Source organism: Lissotriton helveticus, chromosome 5_1 (genome assembly GCF_964261635.1).
Source record: "Lissotriton helveticus chromosome 5_1, aLisHel1.1, whole genome shotgun sequence".
NCBI lineage: Eukaryota > Metazoa > Chordata > Amphibia > Caudata > Salamandridae > Lissotriton > Lissotriton helveticus.
Genome location: NC_136065.1, coordinates 1,336,774,587 through 1,336,786,827, shown reverse-complemented (window position 1 = coordinate 1,336,786,827; position 12,241 = coordinate 1,336,774,587). Strand labels below are relative to the sequence as shown.

The 12,241-nt window shown below is 47.6% G+C and overlaps 1 protein-coding gene across 1 annotated transcript in view; it reads left to right on the top strand.

Annotated features, from left to right (window-relative positions):
• LOC144755369 (uncharacterized) overlaps positions 1 to 12,241 on the top strand; it is a 231,370-nt gene that overhangs the window by 54,928 nt on the left and 164,201 nt on the right. The gene's annotated exons all lie outside the window — the stretch shown is intronic.

The following is a 12,241-nucleotide window of genomic DNA, read 5'->3' as shown; positions in this document are numbered from 1 at the left end:
CAGCACATTCTTCTCATGGGGCCGGGCGAAACAAGACAAAGACACACTTTTGCCCGCTGACCCCCAGCGACTCGATCCAAATGGACATCCCGGCCAAAGAACGAATCGAAATGCAGGTGTTCAACAATCCAACCAGACCCACCTTCTCCTATCTGCGGAAACGAACGGCTGCCACTCTGACTGTGGCCCTGTCGGTCATCAACGTCACAGGCCACATGTGTGTAGAAGGACTTGGGACACAGCTGGTGGGTCACAGCGCTTGCCGCTTTACCAGCACTCTGGATTCCACGGATCCACCTTCCTTTGTGTCATCCCCAAACATGTATTTCATCTGCGGCACGAAGGCCTACACCTGGCTCCCCAAAGGCTGGGGGGGCACTTGCTACATCTCCTTCGTCCTTCCTCCAACTTATGTGGCCCCAGCGAATCACCACAGGCAAAAACGAGCCAAAGACGTTGAGCAAGCCGACTCAACAGGGGCGCAGTTCCTCGATGCTATGAAAGGACTCGTCCCCCTCTGGGGCCCGATGGCAAACAGCCGTGCCATCCGACATTTGACTCAGGCAGTCGAGACAACCATGAACATCACAGCGGGCATCTTTGCCAACAACACTGCCGAGCTCCAAGCGGTCCGTTTGGTGGCTCTTCAGAACCGCCTCGTTCTAGATGTGGTTCTGGCGGACCGTGGAGGAGCATGCCGCATTATTGGGTCCAGCTGTTGTACATACATACCGGACAACTCACCCTCAGTGTACAAAGCCATCGAACATCTTCACAGACTCTCTTCGGAAGTTCACCAAGAGCAAGAAGAATGGTCGCTTGGTGGTTGGTTCTGGGACACCGTCAAAAGCTGGGGCTGGAGACTGCTCACCATTATCCTGATTCCCGTAGTTGTAATATGTGGCCTATGCTTAGGAATTCAATGTTTGCCACCTATGTGTTCTTTATGTGCGAGTTGTATTTTTCCCAAAACTGTGGACATTGGAAGCGAACATATGAGAGCATTGTATGATACCGAAGTTAGGAATTTGATGAAAATTGACATTGAGTAAAGCAAGGTGGCTAGATATGTTGAAAAGGGGGGACTGTTGAAAGTTGGGCTGAAACCGTCAACATTATCGGCGCCCTCTTGCTCTCCTTAAACCTTTTGTGCGCGTAAAACAGCCGCCATTTTGGGCACCATGGCTTCCCTGCTCTCGCCGAGAGCCAGCGCGCCTCTCTCTCCCTCCTAGCTTCGCTGACAACCCCCCTGCCTGCACCTGCCGCGAATCATAAAACCCCTCTTCGGCGCTGCTCTGCCCCAGGCCCTCGTCTTGTTCCCAGCGCAACACCTCCCTTCTTCCCATTTATGATCCCCGGCCCTTTGATGCAAACCCCTTTTCCCCGTGTGCCCGTTTGTCTTCCCCGTTCCCAGGCCGACACCCAGCTCTGCCGATACCAATCCCTTGCCCCTCCCCGTACAATAGAAAGCTTCCCTCCTCAAAGGACCCCCGAGATGATCAAAGCCCCCCATCCCACGAGATCCGATCGAACCCCACACACTCCGTGAATCGGCGGAATATCCAGCTGCGCGATGATCATCACCTGTTGTGAACGGGGCGGGGACTTCCACTGTAACCTTGCGTGGGAACGGGCTGGGAAGGGGGGGTTCTGAGGATGTCTTTCCGTACATCAAAGTATCGACGAGAATGTGTTACATGCAATAAACAGATAAACGTGTGTATAAGAGGCCAGGCCTCAGGGATGCAGTTAGAGCACCTCAGAACGATACCTTCTGTCCGTTTCGTTGTGTTCTCCTCCGGAGAGAATAAAAACCTTGTTTCCTGCCTTCCAGACTCCAGCGCCTGCCTCTTCAATAGTTTAACTTCTTTGTGGGTTCAAGAGGCGACACCGCCGGGCAATACTTAAGGATCTTATATTCTGGTTGGTAGTGCCCCCCAATTATTTTCAACACAGGGGCACCACCACATCACTCGGGGACACCACCACATCACTCGGGGACACCACCACATCACTCGGGGACACCACCACATCACTCGGGGACACCACCACATCACTCGGGGACACCACCACAACACTCGGGGACACCACCACAACACTCGGGGGCACCACCACATCACTCAGTGATACCACCACATCACTCGGGGACACCACCACATCACTCTGGGACACCACCACATCACTCGGGAACACCACCACATCACTCGGGAACACCACCACATCACTCGGGAACACCACCACATCACTCTGGGGACACCACCACATCACTCTGGGGACACCACCACATCACTCTGGGGACACCACCACATCACTCGGGGACACCACCACATCACTCAGGGACACCACCACATCACTCGGGGTCACCACCACATCACTCGGGGTCACCACCACATCACTCAGGGACACCACCACATGACTCAGGGGCACCACTCAGGGGCACCACCAAATCACTCAGGGACACCACCACATCACTCGGGGACACCACCACATCACTCGGGGACACCACCACATCACTCGGGGACACCACCACATCACTCGGGGACACCACCACATCACTCGGGGACACCACCACATCACTCGGGGACACCACCACATCACTCGGGGACACCACCACATCACTCGGGGTCACCACCACATCACTCGGGGACACCACCACATCACTCGGGGACACCACCACATCACTCGGGGACACCACCACATCACTCGGGGACACCACCACATCACTCGGGGACACCACCACATCACTCGGGGACACCACCACATCACTCGGGGACACCACCACATCACTCGGGGACACCACCACATCACTCGGGGTCACCACCACATCACTCAGGGACACCACCACATGACTCAGGGGCACCACTCAGGGGCACCACCACATCACTCGGGGACACCACCACATCACTCGGGGACACCACCACATCACTCGGGGACACCACCACATCACTCGGGGACACCACCACATCACTCGGGGACACCACCACATCACTCGGGGACACCACCACATCACTCAGGGACAACACCACATCACTCCGGGGCACCACTCCGGGGCACCAACACATCACTGAAGGACACCACCACATCACTCGGGGACACCACCGCATCACTCGGGGACACCACCGCATCACTCGGGGACACCACCGCATCACTCTGGGTCACCACCACGTCACTCTGGGACACCACCACGTCACTCTAATACACCACCACATCCCTCAGCCCAACCACATCATCACTCAGCACCACAACAGCACTGTCCTTGCTTGCTAACAACAAGCATTGCCAAAGCCAATAGGACTCACATTAGGAAAGTGTAAGCTGTTGGCTTTGTGAATAACAATGCTATTAATTTATATGTTTTCAAAGCAAACCCATATTAAAAAAAATTGTGATTTACAATACCAATAGCTCACACTTTCCTAATGCGAAACCGTTTGCATTGCAAATGCTTGTTGATAGAGTGGGCCTACTAGTAGCATTTCATTTACAGGCACTGGGTACAAGAAGTACCACTTATAAGTAAATTAAATATGCCATTTGGGGATAAGCCAATATTTCCATGTTTTAAAGAGTGAGCATGTGCACTTAAGCACTGGTTAGCAGTGGTTTAGTGCATAGTACCAATGCCACCAAGAGAAATCGGGAAAAACTGGTGGAGGAAAGCAAAACGTTGAGAGAAGACCATCCTAAGGTTCACTGGTCCAACAGCACACCATTAGTGTGCATGTGTGTTTCCAGCTGTCTCCCTCATGCTGTTCTTTGCCTTGTTTTGCTGTTTCTCCTTCCATCTGAACGTGTGTTGCTCTCTGGCACCACTGTGCTTCTCTTCCTCTGAGCTCTACATTGCTTTCTCTCATTCGTGTTCTCTCCCTTGTGTTCCTCCTCCCACCAGCCCTTCATGTTGTATCTACCCACTGCCTCCCCAACCTGCTCACGCCACTCACTCCACTCACTCACTCATCCGTTTAAAAAAGCTTTGCACACTTTTTTAATTCTTTTAATTTATGGATCCATCTTTTGGTGATTGCATGCGCTCGCTAAAAGAACGGTGTGGCTTGATGTGTTATCGCATTCTTAATTTTTTGCCTTATCGTACAGGACCCACATTGCTGTAGAGTACCACTAAAATGAAGATTTTTCTCTTCCAACCTCGGGTGAAAAAATATATTTTAATACATTTAGCAATCAGAAATGGGTAGGTATTAGAATGTTATATCCTTTGCCAAAAAAAACAAAACTATTTCATGCATTCTAACAGATACTTTCTTCCCAACATTTCTTAGAAGAACGTCTTCCGAGGCACTAGAATGGATCAAGGAAATTATCCTTATGAGTAGTTACTGGACGCTCAGAGGTACCTAGCGGAGTTGCAGGACAGTGCCAACGCGTTTGTTTCTGAGTAACAAAGAATCAATGTCCTGCTACACTGGGAGTTTTCTCCCTGCGCGCCTGGACCAATGGCTAGTGTTTCTGCCCAAGAGCACAATGCATCACCTGGAGCACCCTGGCAGGGAAATCTACGCTTGTGAAAGGTAAATGTATGCCTTCCAAAGTACTTATCTGCCAGTCTTCTGTAAGATTGACCAGTCATTAGACCAGTTAAGGCTCTGCCATAGCAAACCTAATGTTCCCCTACTACTAAAGAGGCGGAGGAACCAATGGTTTGCCAGGGCAGGGCCCGTGCCAGCCTACGGTCGGTGTCTTGCTCGACCAAGCATGGGTTTAATCGTGTTCACTTGTGTTTAATCATATTCTGAACTATGGCATTTTTTAATGCAGGCTCCCGCCAAATCCTTTCAGAATTAAGTATACCTGGTGCTTCCATTGGTGAAAGCACCACCTCTAGGTAGTTGTTGAAAGGAAAGCTACCTGCAAGGTTTAAGGTTTACAAAAAACAGTACTGACATAGTGGTGAAGGGTGGATTGCCAAAGGCTTTAGGACGCAGACCGATTGATTCTGGACTAAGATCTGTAGCCCAAACTGGACATAGTTGTTGATTATACATTTTCTGTTCATAAATATCCGGTTTATGCATGGATGTCACCAGCACGCCTATCCCTTTCGAGAACAGATTGGATTGATTTGAGGGAAAAAACACATTGGCTTGCGACCTTCTGTCCCTACCGCCTGCTAAAAGTAAATAGCAGTGAAAGTTCGCATGAAAAACTGGGGGCGGGGTTGTTAATCCCGTGACTACGGTATTTGGAATTCACAGCCAAAATGGAGCTAATCCCTGCACCCTCTGTCTTCGGAAAGTAGCAGCTGGATGTCTTTATTAATTAGGTGGCCCCTCGCGCTGGAATGACATTGACACGTGGGACGACGAGAAAAGGATTAAAAACAATTGGATTACAGGGAATGAGGAGTCATTGACCCGCTTGGCAGTGGAAAGAAGGCAGAGAGGAATCTGAGAAACGAGGAAATGACCCAAGGACGGCGAATACTCGGAGCTGGAGAGGAAATAGCATCGCACGTTTTTCACGGAGGTGAAACGGGTATGTACAAGTAATATCATTGGTGTAAATTCCTCTCACACAAAACTATTTACAGTGCAAGTAACAGTAGCGAAAACTTCTTTTGGGCAAAGTTTTATTTCCGATTGAAGTATTTACTTCCGACATTGCATATTAAATTCCAGACTCGGTTCTTTAGTTTTTACCACAGTTGTCAATGGCAGGCAACTTTCTCTTTTACTGTTGATGATCGTTGTTGGAATTTTGCAGCTGAGAATGTTTTGCAAAATACCACCTTTATTTGTTCGTGCCCCACACTCCCTCCGTATTTCTCCCGCATTTTGTGTCATACTGTCATTGCTGTAAACACGAGGCTCCTCTGCTCCTGCAAACTATTGTGGTCGGGGTTAGAGTTTCTAGAGTCTCAGGTTTTACGGGGTTTTGAAGGCGCTGGTCTGGCCCTCCTTGGAATGTCCCAGTCTTCCCAGACTCATAATTTGCAGATTGTGAATTGTGAGCTGTCCAGGCCTGTCAATGAAATGCAGCCTGGGAGTGAGTGATGAGGGGCCTGCTGGCTGTGACGGTACATCCGCATAGTGTGAGATCGGGGTGGAGGTGTTAAGAGCAGTGGCATGTACAGAGGGTGGTGAGGCGAGTGGGACAACCATAAATAAGTAAAATAAATTAAATACACTTACCTTTCTGGCGCAATGTCTTCCTCACTTGCCGTCTTTTAGAGGCAGACTGGACTATGGCAATGATTTATTGTTGGAGTCCCCCTAGTATCTAATTGACAGATTACAGAGAATTCAGACTGTGGCGGCCAAGCTGGTTCTGAAAAGTCTCGATGGGCCTCTGCGTCCCAGACCCTCGCGGAGCTCCATTGGTTACCAATACTGCAGGGAATTCAATTTAAATCACTCTGCATTGTATTTAAGGCGCTGCATGGTGCAGAGCCCAAACCGCTGCAACACAAATTTGGTTGGTATGTTCCCACTCGTAACCTCCGCTCGTCCTCCGCTAACTGGGTAAAAGTTCCCAGGACAAAAAGAGTTAAACTGGGGGGCAGTGCTTTTAGCGTTGCGGCTGCACAGCTCTGGAATCTTCTCCCCTCGGAGCTGCGCCAGATGGAAGATCTGCTGCAGTTCAGAAACAAATTAAAGACCTGGTTGTATCCCAGAGCATAACATCCTTTTATTTTGTTCTTACTGTACTTGGTCCCCATCCAGTCCAGATGCTACTAGGTTAACATGTCTCTCTAGCGCCAGGATACCCGTTGGATCACAGTGCGCTTTATAAGTAACGAGTACATTACATTACATTACTCCGCGGGACGCATGGAACTGCTCTAACCAATACTGGCGCGCCTCTCATGCTGCATGAGAGATGCAATAGAATTGGAGGGAGCAGCATCTCTCAGCGCACTTAAGAGCACTGGTGCCTGCGCTTTCACTAACCCAGTCGTCTTAGACAGCTAGGTTAGAGAGGTTCATTTTAAACTTAAGCGCACAGCTCTCTGCTGCCACCCAGCAGCAATGGCCCGCCCCTTCCTGACACTCAGTTCAGGATGGGTTGCTGAAAAATAAAATGGTAATAAATCATCTTTATTACCATTTTATTTTTCACCACTGAGGCTTTTCCGGGGGCCATTTTTTTGTGGGGCGATACTCCTACACTCAAATGGAGGAGCTGCACCTGGTTAAGGGGTGGAAGTCAGTCAATATTTGGGGGCATTAGTGCTATAAATAAAACCCAATCTAATAGCTAACTTCTGAGTGTTGTACACTGTGGGGAGATGTCCTAATCTGCACCCAGGCAGTCTGTGTGGAAGGCATCATTTCTTTATTCAGAGCAGTCATTTTTAGAGGTGAACGGGTTTCTCATTATAATTGGGTTTCCTTTAACTGTAAGGTATTTTAGAATCTGTTTCCCTCTGTGCTAAGGCCGTTTTCAACTTCTGTGCTACCATCCCTGTCAGAATGTCAGTGGTCCCAGTACCAGTGCACTAGTCGCCATCCATGCATTCATCACATGTTGCAGCCCCAGATATCTTAGTCAATGTCAAGAGCCGCCATCAATGCCCGTGCCAGGTCAGCAGGCTCCATCTGGACTAGTGCCTTTAGCCACTACTGATTTCTAAAATTGCCAGTGTCCCTGTTAATATCAAGGATAGCACCACAGTGACTCTGTCAGTGTCCCACTCTCAGCATCAGTGGTCTAGTCACTCTTGGTACCTTCCTCCCAGTTGCTATCTGTGCTGAATTCTATTTACTGACTGTATATATTAATTTATTCAGATATTTTGTCCAGTGATATGACCACGCCTTTACAGGCACTTCAAAACTAGAGCTCACTGGACCCCAGGGTGCTCTAATCATGGGGGAGTGGCTTGAGAAAGTCTATAAGGCCTGAATGGCCAAAGAAATACACATATCTAGATACATACATATGATCAAATGTCATCAGTCCCAAAGATGTAAGTGCTCTCTCCCCATCACGTAGTAGCCTCACTCTAGAGTGGTCGACCTCTAAAGCGTGGAACTGGGTTTGAGTCTCGGCAGAGACGCTCAACATCCTGTGATTATAGGCAAATCATTTAATCTCCCTGTGCCTAACAAAATGAATGTGTCCATCTGTTACACAACTGGTGCCCATGTAAAGCGCTCTGGTACCTTCAGGTCAAGTATTCGCTATATAACCCCCCCCCCCAAAAAAAAATCACGACTCTTAAATCTTCAATATTCCAAAACTCGAGCTGGAGAATATTGCGCTCCTCACTTTGTCTGCTTTATATTCACCTTTATCATATTACATTGTATATGTAGGGATTTAATACATGTATGAGGGAAAATTTGCTTGACCTGTGCTGTTGCTTTTGAATTGGTTTTCTGCTCAATTAAGTTGTATCCAAATTATGTTAAGTAGATGGTGGAGTTATCTTGCTCAGAGACGAGGTCCCTACTTTTGAAACAGTCCTACATGCAGGACAGAAGTCGGGGGTACACGCAGGTACACAGCGTCCACCCACTCTTTTCACAGGGTGGACGCTGTCCCCCCTACCACGAAGTTGGGCCCCACCGAAATATGCTGAATTAGTCCCGGTGTCATTTTCAGACGCCAGGACACATTCTGCAGTGCCTGCACGTTGTTTGCCTTTCATTCCCAGCAGCAGTGTGCAGGCAGGGAGGGGGCTTTTTTTCACCTCCAGCTGGGTCGTAGTTAAGGGGCCTGACTGGAGGCAACCTGGAACCTCACACTTAAATGTAAATGCCACGGAGAGAAACAAAGGCACACAGCTTGTTATCTCTTCACAGGTACTTAAGAGAGGCATCATTTGACTTTGTTCAGTCCGTGTATATATGAGATGCCTACACTATAAGAATGTCTGATGTGTTGGTCTGTCCCAGCATTTACACAAATAACAATTTCAATAGCACTATTTTATTTCTGTTATAGCGCTATGCAACCCAATTCAGGGTGTCAGCGCTCTTTACATACACACGTAACATACACATTATACCTTGACAATAAATCACATACATGTGTAAATCAATGTATAAGATAAGTTGCATTAGACAGTGAGGGTTACAAGGTGTAGGAGTAACATGGCCTTCAAACCTCACTTTGGTCTTTTAAAAGGATTACAGTTTATGAATTGCAGGTAACAAGAGGATCTCCGTGTTAAAAGCAATAACCCACTTTACTATCTTCATAAAATAAAAATCTGTCATCTGCGTGTTAGATGATGTGCTTTGCAGGAGACACATTTACCTTCTCTACTTCTTTGATTCAAATCTGGGACTTTACAAATGAAGGTTTCTCCAGCAAGTGCAATTACCACCAGAGTTATCTCACCGTTATTTAGTATTCCCTAAGATTTACTGGGCACCTTCACAGCAGATGCCTTAACCCAATCAAATATATAAAATGTAGACTTTGCAAACAATTATGCATATCGTATCTACTACCATGCTTCTCCTTGATACCAATATCTTTGTGGCAGGGTTTAAAAAAATATTAGTTGAGGCCCAGATTTTGCGTCGGGATTGCTCCACGTTTTTGGCACAACCCCAACGCCAAATCTCATTTGTTAAATCTCATAATGCACTTAAATGTACTCATGATATACCTGATAAACATATGTGTGAGGTCTTAATATCTGATGTCACTTCTAGTGAGGTCACTTCCTGTGATGTAACGTGCAAGGTCATGCATCGCGTCATGATTTCACTTGCATACTGCCTAACCTGGTTAGTCCCCTCCATGTCTGTTTTTTAGGACTTGTGCCCTGCCTACATGACGTTGTATTCAGATAGACCTATTCCCAGGTTGCTGGCCGGGGTGCAGGATGTGGGTCCGAGTTCCGTCGGTCATCAGTTCGAGTCCCAACTTTCTGTCTAAGTTATGGGGGTGCGAAGAAAACAGCAAGTAGATTTTCACAAAAAGTTCCAGCTCGTTCGATGGAGGTACAGACCTTTAACTACAGGCGAAAGGAGCATTTTCAAGAAAGCACCTGAATATAAGCACACTTTTCCCTTTCCCATCGGGACGTTTGAAAACCTAGGCAGCTTCTGGGAGGCCTTGCGAACTACTCCCTTGCCCACTAACAAATGTAAAATGTAAATGTAAAATGTAAATGTCGGAATTTGTAAAGCGCACAGCTACCTCCACCGGAGGTGTCCCGGCGCTGTCTGTATACTGCTTAGGAACCCTTCCTGGCTTTCCTGGGAAATGTCCACTCCTGGGCACCCCCCAGGTGCAGCCAGGCATCCCAGCACTTTTGGGGCCGTTGTGGAGACTAAGCAAGCTATTGCCCAGAGTTGCAGCGTGGGACCCATGATCAGAACAGGCACTGAGGCGAGAATATCCAGTCTGGGGAATTAATGAGCCGGAGACCCGCCGAGGCGGGAATCGAACCCTGGTCCCTGGCAAGAGCTCTGCATCAAGGTCTGCCTGCTCTAACCATTGACTTTAGAAGACAGGGGTCCTTAGCTTAACAAAATTTAAATATACAAATGAAATATAGGCCATGATAGGAAACTATATTTGTCCTCTGTCCAGCCGGACAGGGTATTTATTAAACAGATTAATTATACAATTATTTAAATGGTTTTAGGCACAATCCTGTACCTTTCTCATGAAGGACACCCGACACGTAAGGCAAAATGAGAAGAAAGATTTAGAAAATTCACAGGCAAAGAAAGAGAGAGCAGTGCTGGCTACTTTTGGTTCTCAAATGCAAATGTATTCCAGACAGCGCAAAACACAACAGAAATAAAACACAATGGTAAGGTTGTGAAAGCACTCTATCAGTCGACGTTTCGATCCTTATGCTCTAATTTAACAGGATCTTCATCAGGACTAAATTTGACAACATTTGCCTGCCTGAAAATGTAATACAACCGCCTGTTGGGGAGGAAGGAAAAGAAAAGAATAGCCAGTGGCTGAATTAGAAGCAATTACTTCAACAAATTTAGACTGTCGAACTGCTTTGTACATTTTTTCGGAATCGGCTTAACGTGGTCTATTTAAAGTGTTTAAAACAAGGTGAGGATGCTGAGCTTCCATAACGAGGTGCAAAGGTGTCTGGTGTATGTGCATGGGATAGAAAACAAACAATGCATAACCATCAAGGACCAGTATTTTGACGCAACACAAAATTCGCATTTTCCGGCGGCCCTCGGGTGTCAGAAGCATTCGTGTGCATTCATACAGTGTCCTGGACCGGTGCTCAAGGGTACTTAAGCTGACGAGATTGTTTAATTACCTAGCCCCGAATGAGTGAACCGCTTGCCTTTTGTTATGGAAGGGAGAAGGACTTAGCTATGTGAACAGTCTCACCACGGATAATGTCCCAGGGAGTTTCTTAAGTGCCTCGGTAAGGTCTCCAAGGTTAAGACCTGTGGGCTGAGAGGGGGTCTGATTTTAGGCAGGAAAAGCTAATGGCGGTTATATACCTTGTCACTATGGGTGCTGCTTTTCAGTCGGAGTTCTGATGGTTAGGGCGATGGTGTCCAAAATGGGGTCAGATTCCGTGCAGGTTCCAACACCTAATATAAAGAATGACATGCTTCTATCATAATGGGGTTCTGAAAAACCATATTTAACGCGATAGGCCAAGGGTGGTTAATATACCTGGTCAATAATGGTGCTATTTATCGGTTGGACTTCTGGTAATTAGGGGAGCGGCGTTCCACGCGTTAGAACCGTTAGCAGTTGATGCTATCTAAAAAATAAGAGAAGCAAGGGGATCAGCTTACGGACGGAAGAGGACATGATTTCCGCGATAAACTGGGGGTGGGTGATTTACCTTGTTACTATGAATACTGCTATTCAGATGGGGTTCTGGATAATAGCGCGAGCGGTTTCCCGCGTGTTCAATCCAATGGCACTCAATCAGGTATTGATGCTGTCCCTGAAAAACTAATTGAGGCGAGGGGGTTAGCTTACGAGTACTTTTATTTACGAGTCTTGTAAATGTCCTTTCTACCCTATGGGCTGGTGCCGCTTACCTTAGTAGTTCAATGACTACGTTGCAGTTGGTGTTCTGGTGGCCAGGGGAATGATATCCTATCTGGCCATCGCTCAGGTTGCAATGAGCCGTGGTGGAGCGTTTGTTTAGTTGGGCAACATCACGTCGGGCATAGAAATAGAAAGGGGCCGGATTGTGGCGGCCATGTTGGAACGGGTCTGAGCTCGGCCTGGGTAAGAATTGAGTGATATCGCGCGAATCTCCAGGTCTTAGAGATTAGGAATCACTGGATTGGTAGAGGGGAGTGAGTAACTGTGA